Source organism: Cydia splendana, chromosome 2, assembly GCF_910591565.1.
Source record: "Cydia splendana chromosome 2, ilCydSple1.2, whole genome shotgun sequence".
Taxonomy (NCBI): Eukaryota; Metazoa; Arthropoda; class Insecta; order Lepidoptera; family Tortricidae; genus Cydia; species Cydia splendana.
Window position 1 is genome coordinate 3149357 of NC_085961.1, and position 20718 is coordinate 3170074.

Below are 20718 nucleotides of genomic sequence, written 5' to 3' on the forward strand. Positions count from 1 at the left end.
GTTTCGAATTTAATTAAAAATCAATCAATAGCACTTCATAGTCTTTTACACCCTTAATATGCTATAAAAATTGAAGAATTATAATTTTTAGTGAGTTATTATTAATGTTTGTTAAAAAATTTGACGTGTAATAGAAGTGTCCTTGTGTCCTTTTTGCAACATAAATGTTTTACGTTTGATATGGCAAAAGCGGCTGAAGGGATTTGAATAACAATCCAACTAGGAAATGCTACCAGTATTCTCGATACTATGCCGCAAGGCCATTTTTAGATTGATAATTATGGTTATATTTAGTTGAGTTTTTATTTTTGGACTTAATCGAAATGAATTTTCTTCCCTTTTTGTACTGTCATCAGCAATAATATAGGCATTGTAAAACGAAACACGCAAAAATATGTGGCACACACTTCTCCTTCTTTCCCCTGCCCTTATCCCACGTTATGTGGGGTCGGCACAACATGTTTTTCTCTTCCATTCTCCTCTGTCTTTCGTCTCCTCAGCACTCACTCCTTTCTTTCTCATATCCTCTTTCACACAATCCATCCATCGTTTTTTGGGTCTACCATACGCTCTCCGTCCATCAACATTCATCCCTAACATTCTTTTGCCTATATGGCATTCATCCCTCCTCATTACATGCCCATACCACGCTAACCTAGTACTCCTCATTTTCTCCGTTACTGGAGCTACTTTCAAACTTCCTCTTATATACTCATTCTTAATACGATCCTTTCTCGTCACTCCACACATCCATCTCAGCATTCTCATTTCCGCTGCGTGCACTCTTCTTTCATCCGCTACTTTCGACGCCCAGCATTCTGATCCATACATTACAACAGGTCTCACGATCGTTCTGTATATTTTCCCCTTAAGTTTAAGGGGCATTCGTGGATCGCAAGTTGTTCCAGAGACCTGTCGCCATTTCATCCATCCCACATTTATTCTATTTTTCATGTCACGTGGCACACACTTATTGCGCTATAAATCGGATCCGTGTCAGATATTTTTGCTGCTGACTGTACTTTTCATATGTGATAAATGATAATGTGCTTGAGTGTATGTACACATTAGTCACATAAATAGTAATTAAAGCAGCAATGCTTTTCTTAATTTTGTATCAGCATTCGAAGTGAACATGAAGATTATAATAGCATTGTGTTCAAGTAAGTAAAACATTGAAATTTACTTTATTCTTATATGTATCACATTGTGTATAGACTAATTAATTTAATGACACAAAATTATTGACGAGAGTCGATAGAACCCTTTGCTCAGTGTGTAGCCACGTGCCGCCCAATGTACATTAGGATGTACACTCAGTTTCGATGGAATGTCAAACTTAATTTAAAACAAAGTAGATAGCATTTCACTTGTCTCGTAAAATTTTCGAACAAATTAAATTCAACCTAATTGAAAATACAACAAGATTCAGCAATAATATGTTACACAATGAAGACCGCAAAAATATGTGACGCGTTCTTATTGTACTACGAATAAGATCGTGTCAGATATATTTGCGGCCTTCGTTGTGTAACATATTATTGCTGGTGACTGTACTAATTTTGACATTACTTTAGTTAGGTGCTGTAATCCAGTAATTAAACCTGCGTTCCTCTAAATTTATCCATGAGTATGTATGTAAAGTTTTAGCTGAATCGAATAATAAATGGGAAGTAGGTCTAATTTAGCTTGCAAGATTTGACCCAAACATATGTACATACATTGCAGGTTAAATAAAAGCTAGTACATAATGTAATTGTTGTCTTTCAGTGTTTGTGTTAGGTCTAGAGGTAGCGAGCCAAACTGGACCGTGCGGCTGCAAACCGGTGTTCGAATATTGCGCCAACGACTACACCACGTACCACAGCATCTGCGAGTACAAGTGCAAACATCCCTCCACCCCGTTCCATGACTGGTACATTCTGTATAACGGGCCTTGCATTTCTACGTCGGAGACTACAACCCATGCAAGTACTACAACTACGCGCAAGCATTTTAAGACTACAACGTCTACAACTGATCCATTTGAGGTGTACACTCCGGGTAATAATATGAATGGATAGTTATAGTAACACGTATTTTGTTGTTACGAAAGAGTAACGTGGATCACTCTAACGATTTTGCGAAACTTAAATAAACTATTCAGTGGTTGATTTGTTTTATTTTATAAGAACAGTTGTTCGGTAGTAAAGATTTATACGTCAATGTTAGTTCTTTATGCATTACCTCAGAAGCCGTTTGCTTGTGGCCTATTCGGGTGTTAGGACAGCTTCCGGCAATCAGATATTATAGGCGATAATATTAGGTCTGTATATTTTATTGGTCAGCGTTATGGGAGTAAGCGAAATTTTATTAAAAATAGCAATAAATGAAACGTAAACTTTTCATTGTAGACACTAGCTCATTTAACCATGATTGGTCAATTTCATAACCGCCCAACGTGTCCGAATTTTGCCGAGAGCAACCTGTCGTGACACCTATCCCGAGCTTATAAGATAGGATAGGATGTCGAAGGCAAACAAAATACACTAACTCACAAAAGTGACACAAACAAACCGGTTAGTTTCCTGCAATTCCGCTAACGGTCTGCTTTATAGCATTATTATTTCCAATAATTCAGTATAATAGACAAATACTGGACACTTTTTGGAAAGCTTAGAAATTGAACAACTAATTTCTGTGTTTTATACGCAAATTATACCTAATATTTCTTTAAAGTATTGATGTGGATTCCAATATTTTTTGAAAACATTACAATGACTTTTCAAAGCCTGTTTCTAAAGTAATTTAAGACAGGGTTTTGTGTTTAAAGTAATCAGTCCTTCATTGGCTATTGGAATAATTATTTTGTACTATTCAAATATAAATATTTCGTCGAGAGGTAGATTTATTTGGAAATAAACTCAAATAACTTGAAGGCTAATAAAATTTAACTGGGCTTAAATGACTGTAAATGGGCTTTATAGAATATAACCCCTTCAATGGTGGAGTTACCGCCAGTCATCTTGCATAACGTAGCATTTTAAGCGAGTGAAATTATTAAGACGATTGGTAGGCCCAATGCCCTTGAGCGTCTGGGTGGAGCTAAGCGCTCTGTCCCCGCACCACCCGCTTACCCCGCTCACTGCGATCGTACGTGAATTTTGTATCGCTGCACCGCCACGAGGTTCAAAGAATAAGATACAGCCCAGAGGCGCGCAGTTGGCGCTATACTCGTATAATCTTTTGTTTGCAGATATATTGTTGTTTGAGTATGAGTAGACCATGCATTTAGTGGAGGTCGTAAATTACATTTCACGGTTAATACGACTCGCGTCCCGCTTAATACGCCAAATAAAATTATATTCTCTTTATTTATTTTTCGTCTTAAGTTAGGTAATTTTATAATATGAATATAAAAGTAAAATATAAAAACACTTATAAAACAATAAAAAATACATATAAACACATTATAAAAAAACCTAACCTAGGGTGCCGCCGGCAGCGGGGCAGGGCCCAAGCTGCCGGTGGTCAGGGCCGCAGAGTGAGGAACCGACGTACTATACGCGCCGTGTCCAAAATTACCGCCTTCTGCATCTGACCCTTGATCCAACCACCCAGCGAGAGTCTCTCTAGGTGTTGGTCGAGACTCTGGGGCTGTCCATAAATTACGTCATCGATTTTTGACGATTTTGGACCCCCCCCCCCCTAAAATCATCCAAAAATCATGCTCCGAAAGACCCCATTTCCTCCTACGTCATGCTACCGTCATCCGATGTCCAGACCCCCCCCCCCCTAATTTGAAATGACGTAATTTATGAATAGACCCTCTTCGCTATGAGACCGTTCGCTGACACGACTATCGGAACAATGATCGTCGAGTCAACATCCCACATGGCGGTTATCTCATGAGCTAAGTCTAGGTACTCGCTGGACTTGTCCTTCTCGGCCTTCACGAGATTCTCATCATGGGGGATGGTGACGTCGGCGAGCACGACCCGGCGCTGCGATCGGTCTATCAGCACGATGTCAGGCTTATTGGCGACAATAGTCCTGTCAGTGATGATAGATCGATCCCAATAGAGCGTGGCACGACCATTCTCGAGAACAGGCGCAGGTAAGTACTTGTAGTACGGTACTTCGCGGTCCACAAGGCCGTATAGAAGAGCAAGTTGCTGGTGAATAATCCTGGCTACGAGATTATGTCTGTGCAAGTACTCACCGTTAGCAAGATGAGAACAACCGGAAATGATATGCCTGAGTGACTCTCCGGGACGGCGGCATGCCCGACAAATGTCGATCGTACCGTCCTTCAGGATATATTTCCGATAGTTGTTCGTCATCATCACTTCGTCCGCAATTGCACAGGCAAAACCCTCGGTTTCTCCGAAGAGGTCCCCGAATCGTAACCAGTTCACCGACGCGAGCAGGTCCACATCGGGTCCCGTGAGGGCCTTGTAGAACCGCCCGTGTAGCGCCTTACTCTCCCATGCCGCCTTGCGATCCGCAGTACTTAGTACCACAGGTTTGCGCCAGTTCTCGTTTGCCAAGGAGAGCGGCGTGAGGTTCCTGTCTACTGCCACCACATCACGATGCATCCCACACTCGTTGTTAAGGAAATAATTCCTGAGATTGTACACCTCGCGGTTGTGGAGATCCTTGGCGTTTAGGAAGCCTCGGCCTCCACACTTCCGTGGGATGTACAATCTCATAACTGACGAGCGTGGGTGTAGCATGCGATGTGTGGTGAGCAGTGATCGGACCCTCCGATCCAGGGCGTCCAGCTCGGTATGAGTCCACCTTCTTCTTCTTCTTCTTTATTAGGGGCTATATAAGGCTCCAAAGCCTATGTATCACTGCGACCATTCCTGATCTATTGTGATCGCCACCTATTACAACTCTCGATCCAACCCTGCAACTTCGAATAGCTGCAGGATCCTTTTGGTCTCGAGAGACTTTACTTCCTCCGGGCGTAATATGTGTCCGCCCAAGATTAGGTCACGAGTACGCATTAGGCAAGGGCACTCTGTGAGGATGTGCAAGGGCGTCTCCTCCGCCTCCATGCAGAGTCTGCACCGCCCTATGTCACGTTTCCCCATGGTGTGCATGTGCTTATTTAGGCCGCAATGCCCGGTAAGCACCCTTACCAAGTTGCGCAGTTGGTTCCTAGACAGCGCTAAGGCGTTCGAGGACGCCTTTTTGCTGAAGGCCTTGATAAGCGCTTTGGAATGGTTCAAACCTGTTGTTTCTCTCCAGAGTTGAATGGTTTTGTAGTGACAGTAGGTCTTTAGGGTGAGCCGCGTTAGGCTTTTGGGGATACCACAAAAGGGCTCAGGACTGTAGTTCTTCCCCTTAGCCCCTGCTCGCGCGAGTTCGTCGGCCTTCTCGTTTCCTACGATACCCGCATGCCCCGGGACCCAACGTAGAACAACCTTGTTCCTGGCTCCAAGGTTGTTCAATAGTTGCCTGCAGTTCTCAACCAGCCTCGATGTGGTGACATCGGAGGTTAGAGCTAAGAGTGCCGCCTGGCTATCCGAATGGATATAGATAGTATGGTTGCCGTAGTTGCTTTGCAGATTGATTGACGCACATTCTAGAATGGCGTATACCTCTGCCTGGAATATAGAGCAAAAACGTCCTAGGTTTAAGCTGATGCTTTTCCTAGGCGCTTCACCGTATACTCCGCAACCTACTTCAGATCCGGATTTGGAGCCATCAGTGTACCACCTCAGGCTTCCTTCTTTCCACTTAATTTGACTGTTTGACCAGTCCTCCCGTTTGGGGATTTCCACTGAGTAAAGTTTGAGTGGATACAATTTGGGTGACATAGTGTCGGTTGGCATCCCAAGAACAGGAATATCGTACACTGATTCATTAAACAGTCTCAGAGTTTGCGATAACCAATTACCTCTCATCGCGCCCGCTATTCTAAGCATACTAGATCTCGCCTCCAATTCTAGATGCAAGTGGAGGGGTGGTAGATTTAGTATGGCTTCTAGGGCTGCCGTCGGGGAGGATGACATGGCCCCAGTGACGATGACACAGGCAGTTCTTTGAAGGCTGCCAAGCTTCATCACTGTTACCTTCTGCGTCGTTTTCCTGTACCGTGCTACAGAGGCGTAAGACACTATCGGCCTCACTATGGATGTGTAAGGCAATTTTGGGTTTTAGACCCCATCTGTTGCCTGCCAAACGACAGCATATTGCCAAGGCTGATTTAGCCTTTTGTATGGTTCCGTCCACATGCTTGTTCCAGGTCAGTTTCTGGTCCAGTGTTACCCCCAGATATTTGACCTCTGTTGAGAACGGAATAGTTTTACCATTCATGACAAGTGGTTTAAGTTTGTCCAGTTTCCTCTTGTTCGTGAATGGTACTATAATTGTCTTATCTGCATTGATAGACAATTCATTTTCTCCGCACCATGTATTTATGGTGTTGAGAGCCCTCTGCATAAGGTCTGATAAAGTACTTTGGCAGTTGCCCCTCACCGTCACAACAAGGTCGTCTGCGTACCCCTGAGTGTCGATTCGGAGTTCCGCCATCTTGTGCAGAAGTCCATCCACCGCGAGAGTCCAGAGCAAGGGAGATAGGACACTTCCCTGCGGGCAGCCTCTCACAGTGGCCACTTCGAGAGTAGTGTTAAGCAAGTCTAGCCTAACCACTCTGCTTGAGAGCATGCTTTGCACCCAGCGGATAGTGGTGGAATCCACCTCCTTGGCCCTAAGCCCTTCCACCAGTGTCCGAATGGGTGTATTATCAAAAGCGCCCTCAATATCTAGGAAGGCCGACATGGCTATGTCCTTGTCTTCCAAGGCCCTTTCCACTCTGTCAACTAGCTCCAGCAAGGCAGTCTCTGTAGATCTGCCCCTGCGGTAAGCATGTTGACTGTCGTGTATGGGTTTTCTCAGAAGACAGCTCTCCCTGATATACTTATCGATTACCTTTTCCAAGGTTTTAAGGAGGAACGAGGAGAGACTGATCGGTCTGAAGGACTTGGCTAAAGCATAATCCTTCCTCCCAGCCTTCGGTATAAATAATACCTTGACCTTGTTCCACTGTTCTGGTAAGTGTCCCCAGGCATAACTAGCTCTGAAGATTCTAACCAAATGCGGGATTAGGACTTCAGCTCCTCGCTGCATTAGCACAGGGCTTACTCCGTCCAGGCCGCACGTCTTGTAAGGTTTAAAGGAGTTTATAGCCCACTTCACTATCCCGGGCCTTATGACGAGGGCAGCCTGCCTCCAGTCCTCCGGGCGAGGCCTGTGCAGGCCTCTGACCACCTGGGACTGGTGCGACTGTCCTGCCCCTGGGAAGTGAGTTTCAGCTAAGAGCTCCAAAGTCTCCGTCTCACTAGCAGTGAAGGAGCCATCATGCCTCCTGAGAAGGCCTACTTGATTGCTTCTAGCTTTGGAGAGTATCCTGTGAAGTCTCGCTCCTTGAGGCGTATTTTCAATTTCCTCGCAGAACCTCCTCCATGACGCTCTCTTAGCTTTCCTAATCTCTTTACTGTATTCATTTAGGGCTTTCCGATAGACCTCCCACTCCCCTGTCCTCTTAGCCCTATTGAATAACTTGCGTGTTTTGTCCCTGAGCCTCCTAAGGTTGGAGTTCCACCACGGGACCACACGTTTAGTAGATTTGACCTTGGGAGCACAGTTTTCTTCAAAGGCACTTACAATGCCATTTGAGACCACCTCTACCGCAAGTTCTAAACTCTCCCGCGTTTTGATTACCTTCCCTGCGGATTCCAGATTACGTTCTAGGCAGCTCCTGTAGCCTTCCCAGTCAGTCCTCCGGGGATCCCTGAAGATGACCGTTTGAACGCTGAGAGAAAAAGATATATTAAAACAGATGTGCTTATGATCTGACAACGATTCTACATCACTTACCCTCCAGTTCTGAATATGCCTGGCTAGATTTGAAGATGCAAAAGTCAAGTCCAAAACCTCCTTCCTAACCCTAGTGACAAAGGTGGGTGAACATCCTATGTTTAGAATTTGGAAGTTATTGCATAGAAGAAAGTCATGTAGTAACTCACCCCTATCATTGATGTCGGTGCTCCCCCAGTTGGTGTGGTGGGCGTTGGCATCACATCCCACCAGTATTTCTGCGTTGTGTTTGCGGGCATAGTCGGCCACGGTTGTGAGTTCCGCAGAGGGGTCGTTTCTATCTCCAGGAAGGTATGCCGAACAGAGTATAACTCTCTGCCCGCTCCATCCCTTGAAATTTACATACGCTGCTACCAGGTCGTCTGTGCATAACTCTGGAACAGGTAAAAAGTCAATGTTCTTGCCAAAAGCAATGCAAGCCCTAGGCTTAATTCCGTTAGTATTGTATAAAACTTTACCAACCGAGTTCAGTCCTAGTATGGTTGAGTTCCGCACCCAAGGTTCTTGAAGTAGTGCGAGGTCGACGTGTCCTGCAAGCCGGCTTTCAACAATGGCCGTGGCTGCTGCCGCATGGTGGATGTTTGCTTGCAGGACCCTCGCGGGTGCCGTAGGGCCAAGGCCTTTTATTTGGCCCTCTTGGTGACCCGTTGTGGCCCTCCCCTGCCTCTCGCAACAGGAGTCCTTTGAGGCCCTCCTGTCACCGAGGTTATGGGTCTGGCCCTACCGGGTACCATGCCCCTCGTCATGCCCCTTGTACCTCTAGCTGCCGGTTGCCCGCCCCCACGGCCACGAGAGCCCTGGGGTATAGGAGTTCGGCCGCTAGGTACCATGGTACTTGGCCCGGGAGTAGATTCAGCGAGGGGCTGGGGTTGCTGCTCCGTCTGCTGTGCTGGGGGAGCGTTTGGCCCCCCTTTTAGTCGGAACAGTACCTTCTTAAAGCCAATCGCTACCTCCCCACGATTGGCCTTAAGGGTTTCGGCGGAAGGCTCATCCAGAGCGAAGGTGACCACCTTGCCACCCTGCTCAGCCTTCTCCCCGAGAACTTTCCAGAGCTCTGTATTCAGGCCAAAGTTCTGGACCCTGATCAGCGCCAAGGCTTCCTCCACTGAGGCCGCCTCGGACTCTGGAATGAACGTGATGGCCGTGGCTGGTTTGGGCAATTCACCCTCCGGGATGACGGAGAGTTTCGCCTCCGGCCACGGCTTTAGATTCGGGACCTCATTCACAAGCCAGTCCCTGCTAACCTGGTTGACACAGGTCACCAGTATCCAGCCTGTCTTGTGAATGAAGCCCAGAAACTGTGGTGCACCGCCCTTCGCATTCGCCCATTGGGTGACCATGGCGAGATTTAGGTGACGGTGGACCAACTTCATCTGGTCCTCACTCATAGGGTCCGAATTACGGATCCCTACTCGTGAGGACCCCGCTACCTCCCTGAAGCTCGGTTGACGAGGCTCCCCTGAGGTTTCAGCGCGGAGTTTCGGGGCCTTTTTCGCTGATCCCTGTGGAGATTCGTCCTCAGAGCGGACCCTTTTTACAGGGCCTTTCTCTTTGGCCGGCTTCTCCACAGCGATGTCCACCCAAGGCTTACGGGCCAATGACAGGGCTTGCTCTTTGGCTACCCCGTCGCCCATAAGCCTGCGGAACCTCTTGCGAGCAGCACCCGACATGCGTTTGAAAACACGCGGCTCTTTGGTCGAGGAGCTGTCGCCGGGCGCACCAGAGACGATGTCGTCTCTGTCGACCTCAGCTACCCCCTCCCCTCCCTGAGAGCAAACCTCGGGCGTGCCAGAGGCTTCTGCAGCCTCCTTCGCCCTGATACTACCTTCAGCCTGGATCAAGTCCAGAGCTGAGGACATGGCGTCAAAACTTTCTAAATTGTTGTTACTTTCCATGAACGTCCCACGAGTAGCAAGGGAAATATTCGTCACAGAACGGCAGAGCCCCGCTTGCCGACTGAAGGACTAGATACTGCTACGATTCGCCCCGGTTTCGTAGAGACGCCGTTAGAGACTGGTCTCGCCACCAGCCACGCATCCATCGGCACGGTACGTATGACACCTTGGATTGGCGGAGAGGAAATGGAGTAGGAAAGGGGAGCAAAGAGGGGGAAATAGGGAAGGGAGGGATTAGAGAGAGGAGGGATAAAGATAGGAGTAGAGATGGGAAATGACTATTCGGATCACAGGATGTTAAGACGGGAGATAAGGGTAGGGGAAAATGATTACCTGGCGGGTGGGACTGTCACACCAGGTATGGCCCTCATACTTAGCTGCTAGTGGCCCGAGGTTGTTGGTAAATAGTGCGACGCTCGTTAAGACCACTAGCATTTCCAGGGTGTACGACCCACCCAGCAGTGAACCCCGGGTGGGTTCAACCCTGGTCCGCGGCGGCAGATCCAGGGTCGACGGGGACGTGTATGAAGGACTTGAGTGAGCAGACCTGTAGCCCAGCGTCGCAAACCTGAGCGTGCCTACCCCCTCCTACACCCCTGAGTCCACCTTAGTATGCCAAAGGAGTATGTGAGAAGAGGCATTACCCAGGCGTTGAAGGCGCGCACTTTGTTGCCTCTTGACAAAAGACTGTTAAGGACTTTTGTGAGCCGACTGAAAAAGCGCTCCTTCACCGACCGTCTAATACCCTCGTCCTCAATACCCAACGACTGTGACATACCAAGGTATTTATAGGTCTCTGATTCAGAGATAGACCTGAAAGACATTGTCTCAGAAAGTTGTAAATTTGTTGAATTTACAACCTTCCCCCGCTGTACATGCATAACCGCACATTTATCGACACCAAACTCCATGTTGATGGCACTACTGAAGACTTCGGTGGTTTTCAGTAGCTCCAACAAGCCTTGGGTATTTGATGCAAATAATTTGAGGTCATCCATGTACAGAAGGTGAGAAATAACTTCACCCTCTCTCCGAAGCCGGCAACCTAGTCCCAAATCCTTCAGCAGGGTGCTGAGGGGATTCAGAGCTAGGCAGAACTCAGACTGTCGCCCTGAAATATTCCTCGCTCAATCCTTATAAAATCCTGTGGGCCAGGTCGGTCATCCCCGCCTCCTGGTTGACGAAGGACTGTGGTCCACTGCCCCATACACGCGCTTAGGAAGGCTCTCAAAGCTGCATCAACTTTGTACAGCTCTAAGACCCTCCCCAGCCATGAATGAGGCACCGAATCATAGGCCTTCTTGTAGTCAATCCAAGCGGCTGAGAGGGCCCCCTTGGTCCGCCGGATTTGTTGGCAGATGGTCATGTCTATGAGGAGGAGCTCTTTAGTACCACGGGACCCAACCCTACATCCATTTTGAGCAGAGGCCAAAATATTGTTTGCGACAATATGCGCGTTGATTTTTGCTCTCAAAATGGATGTAAGGAGCTTGTAGAGTGTAGGCAAGCATGTGATGGGTCTGTAGTTCTTCGCTTCCGTGGTACTACCGGACTTATAGAGCAGGAAGGTGACACCAGTTGTTAAGGAAGGTGGGAGAGAACCAAGTTCGAGGGCTTGTTGAAATTGTGTTGCTAAGTAGGAGTGCGAGCATCGGAACCATTTTAGCCAGAAGTTGTCAATCCATCCGGCCCAGGACTTTTCCAGTTCTGGGCCGTGCGGATGGCACAACTTACGTCATCGGGGCTGATGGTGACTGCCCCCATAGGTTCAATGGACTCGCACTCACGCTCGACAACACTCATCCAACTCCCCTCGGTGTGTCCGACAGGCACCGACCAGATGCTACGCCAGAAGTCATTCATGACAGTAGCATCCGGTGGCTGCGAGTCGGATACACGAAGGTTGGTTTCCTCCCACTTTCGGTACATCTTCCTTTGGTCACTCTGGAAAAGACGATTCTGCTGGTCGACACGCTCGGTCCACACGCTCTCTGTAGCGGCGAATACGGTTTGCCCATGCATAGACTTTCTGCTTTAGAAAGTCGATGCGCTCCGTAACGTTGGCCATGTAGTCGCGGGGCCTGATATCCGTCCCCACGAATGCCTGGTTTACAAAGCGCATTACTCGGGGGCGATTGTTGCCCCCCCTGAAGCAGATCAGCTTTGCGATAAGAGTCCTAAAAGAGCTGATACGTCGCTCGATCCGTATTTGCCATGCGGGGGCACCTCCGGCGGTCCTAGGTGCACGTTCAGAGTCCGGAAACTTGACTCGTACAACACGGCACGCCGCGATGGCTCCGCAATACATGATCGCGTGCGTATCATCTAAATCTTTACTAGTCCGCAAATATGGCTCTAGTAAAGCGTTTAGGGCTCCCATTAGCGCTAGATTGTGTCTATTCATAGGCAAACGTGGTAATCGTGGCCTAGTATCGGGTGTGGAGCGGTACCATTGGCTGTACTACCCACACTCTGCGCGAACTCCTCCTCGTCGGCACTGAGATCTACCCGCGGCGCCCCCGGTGCCTGGTCGGGTGCCGGCACCGGATCCGGCGACGTGGCGGGCGGATCCCGCGCCGAGGTAGAAGCTGCGCGAGCATAGAGAGCCTCCAGGCGAAGCCGATCAAGTGTCGAGTCATCCAACCGCTTTTGCCGTTGGATGACTCGCACCTGATCCGATAGTCGTTGCGCAGTCACGTCGATGGTCGGTTCGAGGGCCTGAAACAGTGGAAGCATTCGGACACGGTACGCGCATAAGTTGGTTCCCCCCTCTGTAGCCCCATAGTAGGCGCGCATGACGTTCTCATTAATGGTTTGAGACCATCGCATGCGACGCACTACACCACCGGCAGCGGGAGCCGTGGGCGGGGCAGGATGTCCCGCAGGCCCCAAGCGTGCCGACAGCGGTGGCCGCCCGCGCCGCGCAGGTGGTCGTGACGGCGGTGGCGGCGGCCCGCACTCATCGCTCGACTCGCTGGTGTCGGGCGCGGTGGCGAATTCATCGCCCGACGACGATTGCGAGGAGACGGATGATGCGGACGGGGGTGGTGGGCGTGCGTTTCGTGGAGACGCTAGTTGAGCTCGTGTTTTGCTTCTCGTTTGCATTTTCTTTCACTTAGGGAGTTTTGTCGTACATGTTACGACATCATATTCTATGGCCAATTGTAACCCTTATATATATGTAATAGTACGCAGCAGTCTTGGGTTATATTTTTCATAAAAATAATGTAGAAAGCAACATGTAAATACAAAATCTAGAAAATAATTTGAGAAAATTTATAAAAACACGACTGACGTTGACAGCGTCATTTTTTTTTTTTTTTTTAATTATATTATTATTATATATTACTTACCCATCCCGTTACGCACCGTGCACGTTTGTGTAATTGACATAACCGTCGTGTCGGCAACCGTTCTATGAAACTTGCTAACTATGTAAATCAAACTTGATGAATGAATGAATTTACTAGTAATTTTTGTTTACATAGTTAGCAAGTTCTATAGAATGATACTCTATGCAATACGCCGTTAGCCAACATTTTTTAATGTGTTTATTCCCTACCTTAGGGTTTTTGTTTTGTCTAATATCTAAAATTATCTTTTATCGAATCCTTATCGGCGTAAGAATGCGACGCCATCGCCATCTGTTTGACCGTTATGGACCACGGAGTGCAAGCTATCGCTCCCATATTTATTTGCAGTCAGTTACTCCACGACTTTCTAGCTGAGCCTATCGTGGTAGCTTTGAACGAGGAGGTTATGTCGCTCCGTGATTTCTTTGTACCTAGTTAGTACCTACTGCTACTGTTTACGCTTGTGCTCGGCCCAAGTGCAGCCAAAAGGCTAATTTGTTGTGGCGTAATTACACTAAATCAATAACGCATGGACGTTTTAGTGTTCAGTATTAAAGTAGTATCAGATGATCGCTTCCCATCAGGCGGCTCATTTGCTGACTATCAGATAAAAAAAGCGGCCAAGTGCGAGTCGGACTCGCCCATGAAGGGTTCCGTAGCAGCAAGTAACATACCTAATAAAATTGCGGTTTAGGATTTATGACGTATTAAAAAAAAGAACTTACTAGATCTCGTTCAAACCAATTTTCGGTGGAAGTTTGCATTTCAGTTCTAAGTATGGGGAACCCCCAAAATTTATTGTTTTTTTTTATATTTTTTTTTGTGAAAATCTTAATGCGGTTCACAGAATACATCTACTTACCAAGTTTCAACAGTATAGTTCTTATAGTTTCGGAAAAAAGTGGCTGTGACATACGGACGGACAGACAGACAGACATGACGAATCCATAAGGGTTCCGTTTTTTTGCCATTTGGCTACGGAACCATAAAAGCATTTCTCGAAAGAAGATATTTAATATTTATAATATTTACACATGGCCGGGATATCCCTATTATATGCCTGCCGAGTATGATATTAAACACACAGCAAAGAAATTATATTTTATGAACGTAAGGCCGGTAAATGTTATCGCGATTGAAATAATATGTATGTATACTTACTTTTCTCAAAAATGCATGGAAATACTTATAAAAGTTCAAATAAGGACGGGACGTGATGACAATATTTCCACGCATGTTTGAGAAAACTTAATTTACTTAATAAACTAACATCATTTTAATAGGTAACAATCCTAAAAATGTAATGGTTTCTGAATCAAACTATATAGTTAGTATATACCTACAACATAAGTTGCCAATGTTGATCAATTACATAATTATTATTTTTTAGGAATCGAACTTTATTAAAAACGTTAAATTTTAACGGCAGTAATATGTCGGCGCATGTTCGAAAACATTTTTTATAAATTTCAAATGAAGCTTCGTCAAACATAAGTGAAAATATTGTCATTAGGTTTGTAATAATAGGCTGCGAAACACCGTGTTGCGCGCGCTAAAGCGCGTCACGACCAAATCAACTTTCTGCAGTTATTTAATCTTTGGCCACAATAACTCCAATTTTATTGCACTTGGGCTCAGCACAAGCATGCAGAATACAAGGAAGGCACGGAGCGACGAGCGACACAGCCTCCTCGTCTCAAAGCTAGCACACGACTGCTGGCCACGCCTTTTTCGAGCTACATACGCACGAAATGTCGAAAAATATTTGATTTCTTAAAAAAAATTGATTAATTAACATTATTCTACGTTGCATTTGTAGTGTCGGTTAAAACATTTATTTTAGTTTAAAAATAACTTTAATCGAATAAACCGTTTAGTAGAAATAGGCAAAGTTAGTCGCAAAACGGCCTCTCGTGATGTTCCTTTTTTCGAAAAATTATAAGTCACCGGAAAAAAGTCAAACGTTACAAATGTTGTACATAAAACGTAGTTTCATATTTTTTTTTTCATAATTTTGTGTTGAACCTAGGGATTGCAAATCCGAATCTATTTTACAAAATCCGGATTTTCGGATAATTTACACGCCGAAATCCGAACTTCGGATTAAATCCGGATTTAGGGAATGTTTTCTTGGTACCAGGAATAAATAAAAAAAAAACGACTTTCTAATAAGACATTAGTCTTTTTATTTACTGTAATAGTCTTATGATCAAATAACAAGTTATATTAATTACACAGTTATATTATATCAATAACAAAAGCAACTTGGAAACAAAAAAATATCTTGTTTAATAATTTTAATTAAGAATCCTACAGTCACAACACTGAGATAAAATTTCTTGGGGGTTTTAGCACATCTCCACTGCGGAAGTTGCGGAACCTAAGTCAAAGTCAAAGTCAAAATATTCTTTATTGAGTAGGCTTAGCAACAAGCACTTTCGAATCGTCAGTTACAAATATTATCTTATACTAGACGGGCCCGCAGCTCCGCTCGCGTAAGTGAAATAAAGAGTTTGTCTTAAATTTAGTTAAATACCGATATTATTATGTATTCAACCCTACCAGGGTTTATAACTGTGATAGGGATTTCTTATTTGTAGCCGTTATTTGGATAACTTAATTCGCAAATTTCTCATTGCGAAAAGGCAAGATGGTATTTTTTCATCTACGTAGGTATTTATTTAAAACTTGATTCAACAAAAAAAAATATTTATTTTTATAAGCCTATTTGCAAAAACATTTATTAGATTAATTTCCGCCGTAAGAAAAATATGGACGACCACCGCCGATAAATCGCCTTTTAATACAAACGTAGGTAGTCCCCATTTCCCTTTCTGGATATTAACATTAGGTACTTACTATGGCTACGGTGACGCAACGACCCAAAGTGAGTCCTAGCCTCCGACACCAGATCACGCCATGTTTCTCGGTCTTGCAATAGCTCTCGCCAGTCGCCATGGCCGAGGTTGAGCAGGTCTTGAGCAACTACGTCGTTTCAGCGGTACCTAGGACGTCCACTCGGGCGTCTTCCATTTTGTTGTCCCAAGTACGGTCTCTTCACGGCACGGTCCTCTCCCATTATCTCTAAGTGTCCGAGCCACTGAAGCTGCCGCTTTGGTCTCTCAATATTTCGCCACTATATCGTAACACATCCTTATTTCTATGGCAACAAAGTTATATTACTATATTTGGCTGACTGCTGACTGTACATTTGCTTATTTGCAGTAATCAGAACATTTTAACGGTGCAAAAGGCAATTGTATAATAGTTTAACGAAAAATCCGAAAATTCGGATTTGGGTTTTAAAAATCCGGATTTAGAAACGGATTGAAAAATTGGCGGATAATCCGGATTTTCGAAGTTCGAATAATCCGGATTGCAATCCCTAGACTTGAACCGTTAAGAAGATATATACTCTAGATTGTAAGGGTTTACGGCCAAAAACGGCGCGTAGCGCCTTAAGCGAACAAGATCTTTTTATTATTACTATGACTGGTTTTAAAATGCTTTTTAGGGTTCCGTACCCAAAGGGCAAAACGGGACCCTATTACTAAGACTTCGCTGTCCGTCCGTCCGTCCGTCCGTCCGTCCGTCCGTCTGTCACCAGGCTGTATCTCACGAACCGTGATAGCTAGACAGTTGAAATTTTCACAGATGATGTATTTCTGTTGCCGCTATAACAACAAATACTAAAAACAGAATAAAATAAAGATTTAAATGGGGCTCCCATACAACAAACGTGATTTTTGACCAAAGTTAAGCAACGTCGGGAGTGGTCAGTATTTGGATGGGTGACCGTTTTTTTTTTGCTTTTTTTTTGTTTTTTTTTTTTTTTTGCATTATGGTACGGAACCCTTCGTGCGCGAGTCCGACTCGCACTTGCCCGGTTTTTATTTCCAAGAAGACACAAGTACGAGTTAGAGTCTATAGACGCAAGAGATATGTAGTTCTCTTGTGCAATAGCTATACCTACCGTTTCTCGCTAGAACATTTCTAAACTCGCTGTTAATTAATACACTATGTGACTATGCAATTGATTGGTCTTTGAATTCATTCGATTTGCATTAAGTATACTTAATGAAAACGCCTTTGAATAATTAGTAATAAACAATCATTTAGCACAGATCGCAAATGTTTCAATTCGTTATATTTTTAACGCACATGAAAGAACTCACTAGTGCAATCATACAACGCGGTAACAAACCACTAACTAAATCGTTGACATCACGTAAACGAAGTTGTTAGTCAATCCTTATGTCAAACTCACCCAAATATCTGTAGCTGTATTCAGTACCAAAAATTTCAGTATTATAAACTTTGTTTAGTAACAGCAATTGTGATCAACATCTTTTAAGCCAAAAATATTGTACAGTAACAGAGACTACCTAGAGCGTTCCGTGTTTTCCATTTTGTTTTATTGTTTTTTTTTTTGTGCTATTGCACTGCAGAGTACGAACACAACTTGCCCCAAAAACGGCGACAGCTGTGTGTCTTCAGTGCCAGTGAAGTATGATGCGGAAGGGTAGAAACTAGAAAGTAACACCTAGAGATGGGTCGCGGGTATTTACCCAATTTACCCACCCAGGTAAATACCCGGTAAATACCCATCTACCCGGTATTTACCCGTATCTACCCAAATGGACGGGTAGATTCATTTCTTGTTGCACATGTCGATTTGTGTTAAAGTGGAGATATAAACCGAGTTAATGGCTGTAATTATTGTGTGTCATTTAAAATGAAATGGTTTAGTTGCAGTTGCAGTTGTAACTAAGGAATTTTTAGTACAATTTTGATAAATATTAAAAAAAGGTCGTCATAAGAGTATTTTTTTTAGACTCGAGTAAATTATCGTACTTATACGTTGATAATACACATTCCAACTTCGGTCGGCGGGGGGTGTGGTTGGGGGGAGGGGGGCAAAAGTGAACTTTTTCATATTTCTTGGAATCTGTCATTCATATCGAAAAGTGTTGTATGTACAAACTAAAGTAGACATAATTTTCTACAAAAAAGGTTATATACATTTTTGTCCTAAAACTAACTGTGTTTGACTTATAAGCTTCACAAGTTGGGATAAGGCACAATTTTTTTTTATTATCATTCATAAGTATTCTTTATTTTCATCTTTCTAATGTATATTAAAAGCATTTTAAAACATTTCCGGAAGCCAGGGAATGATTTTACACGATGTTCATAATTGGACTGATATGTTAAAATCGAACTTCACCTCATAGCAACCTTTTCGTAATTAGTTTGAACATACATTTTATGTAATATTATAAAAAAATACTTAAATTAATCTTATTTATACTCACATACCATAAAACACATCAAATTTAGAAGAAAAACGAAAATACCCGCGTATATACCCGCGGGTAGGTAAATATCGGGTATTTACCCGGGTAGTTACCCATCTCTAGTAACACCACAATAGTCGGGTAAATAATGAACGCTTTATTGGTAAACTGTTGGCCTTATATACTAGTTACATCCTTTGTTTGAGTTCAATCATGTGGAAAATCGCAATGAATCATATTAATATTAATTGTATTTTATTGTGTCGTCTCGAGTTACATTGGAATGCCAATTATTATTGAAGCGTGAAAAAGAATTATAATTTATCTATTTGTCAGCTGATCAGCTGTGGTCAGCTGTGTGGCCTCACTACAACTCTCTCCTTTTTTTTTGAGACAAAAATAGTACATTTACAGAACTATTTTTGGTTTACAAGTATATGTACTTAATTCTATGGTATACATATTGGTTCTTAAAATTATATGGCTACAAATATAATGACCACCAAAAATACTTTGGTACCCTAAATAAAAAAATCATGCTTACCAAAAAAAATTACTGAACACCAATAAAATAAGGCCTAAAAATACAAAAGTACCACCACTTTAATTACGACTGCACTTCAAATTGTATTCAAATACCAAATATATTGAATGATCACCAAAAATCATTAATGATCACCAAATCTTGAAGACCAAATTAATGCGATATTTTCACCTAAATAAACCACTATGATTACCAAAAAATGTATACATATTACCAAATAAAGTAAACTGATGCCAAAATTAATAGCCCCTCCCGCTCAACCCCCCGTAGCCCGCACCGCATACCTACCTAACCTAATCTACTTTTCTAGTAGCATTTCGTTATGCTACTAGAAAAGTAAGTTAAACTGCTATCAGTTAAGTGGGTTAGGTTAGCACTGCGACCCTTACAGAAACGAAATGGTACTAGAAAAGTAGGTTAGGTTAAGTTTCAACTGCTACCCATACAGATACGAAACGCTACTAGAAAAGTGGGTTAGGTTAGGTTTGAACTGCGACCCTTACAGAAAAGAAATGCTACTAGAAAAGTGGGTTAGGTTAGGTTTGAACTGCGACCCATACAGAAACGAAATGCTACTAGAAAAGTGGGTTAGGTTAGGTTTGAACTGCGACCCTTGCAGAAAAGAAATGCTACTAGAAAAGTGGGTTAGGTTAGGTTTGAACTGCGGCTCAAGAAACATTTTGAGGGCCTTGCTCCCAAACTAATTGGAGCGGCGTCGGCACTCAGCCGGCTTCTACCCAACGTCGGTGGGCCGAATGTGGGCTGCAGGAAACTGTACGCGGGTGTTGTGCGGTCGATGGCCCTATATGGGGCGCCCATTTGGGCATTCACCCTGACCGCCGAAAATCAAGCCCAGTTGCGGAGGCCGCAGCGGGTTATGGCGGTCAGGATGGTGAGGGCATACCGCTCCGTATCCCACGAGGCAGCGTGCGTGTTGGCGGGGACTCCGCCCTGGGATCTCGACGCAGCAGCGCTCGCTGATGTTTATTGGCGTGTCTCTGAGGCGCGGGCCAGGGGGGTTCAACCACCTCTGGAGGAGGTAAGACGCTGGAGACTTGATTCCCGTCGAGTGCTCCTCCAGAAGTGGAAAGAGAGATTGGAGGCGCCAAGTGCCGGCCACTGGACCGTCGAAGCCATCCGACCCGTTCTGGAGCGATGGATCAGAAGAAAGGGGGGGTTCCTCTCCTTCCACCTTACTCAGGTCCTCTCGGGGCATGGTTGCTTCGGGAGATACCTGTGTAGGAGGGCGGGACGGGAACCAACTATGCAATGCCACGACTGCGGCAATGCCGAAGACACGGCGCTACACACGCTGGCCATTTGCCCAGCGTGGGCTGATGAGAGGGCCGCACTCGTGGCCGTAGTGGGGAGAGACTTGTCCTTGCCAGCGGTGGTAAAAGCCATGCTTGGTGGGGAGAGTCGATGGAAGGCGGTGGCCTCCTTCTGCGAGGACGTGATGGTGCAGAAGGAGGCAGCGGAGCGTAGCAGAGAGGAAGATCCGGCCTCTCAGCCAATGCGCCGCAAGCGCGTGGGGCGGCGGCGGTTGGCATACGACCGCCGGTTACCCCCATAAGGGCACTTGTGGGCGGCAGGCTCGGGGACGTCTGTCGCCCACACAAAGGTCCCTGCGTGGGCGGGCGCGATGTGTAATCAACGCGCCCACTGAGGTGAAGGGGTGATTTCCCCTAGAGTCGGGTCCGAGTCCGGACGGCCGCTGGCGAGGTTGCGGAAGAGTACTTCGGCGTTCCTGGGACCTCGCC

At 45.1% G+C, this 20718-nt stretch overlaps 1 protein-coding gene and 1 long non-coding RNA gene across 2 annotated transcripts in view; both read left to right on the plus strand.

Annotated features, from left to right (window-relative positions):
- Window positions 1–20718, plus strand: part of LOC134802277 (structural maintenance of chromosomes protein 4) — a 102917-nt gene that overhangs the window by 17622 nt on the left and 64577 nt on the right. The gene's annotated exons all lie outside the window — the stretch shown is intronic.
- Window positions 134–2153, plus strand: LOC134802906 (uncharacterized). The gene is made up of 2 exons (XR_010145899.1): window positions 134–1163; window positions 1771–2153. It is a non-coding gene; the product is annotated as an uncharacterized LOC134802906 (long non-coding RNA).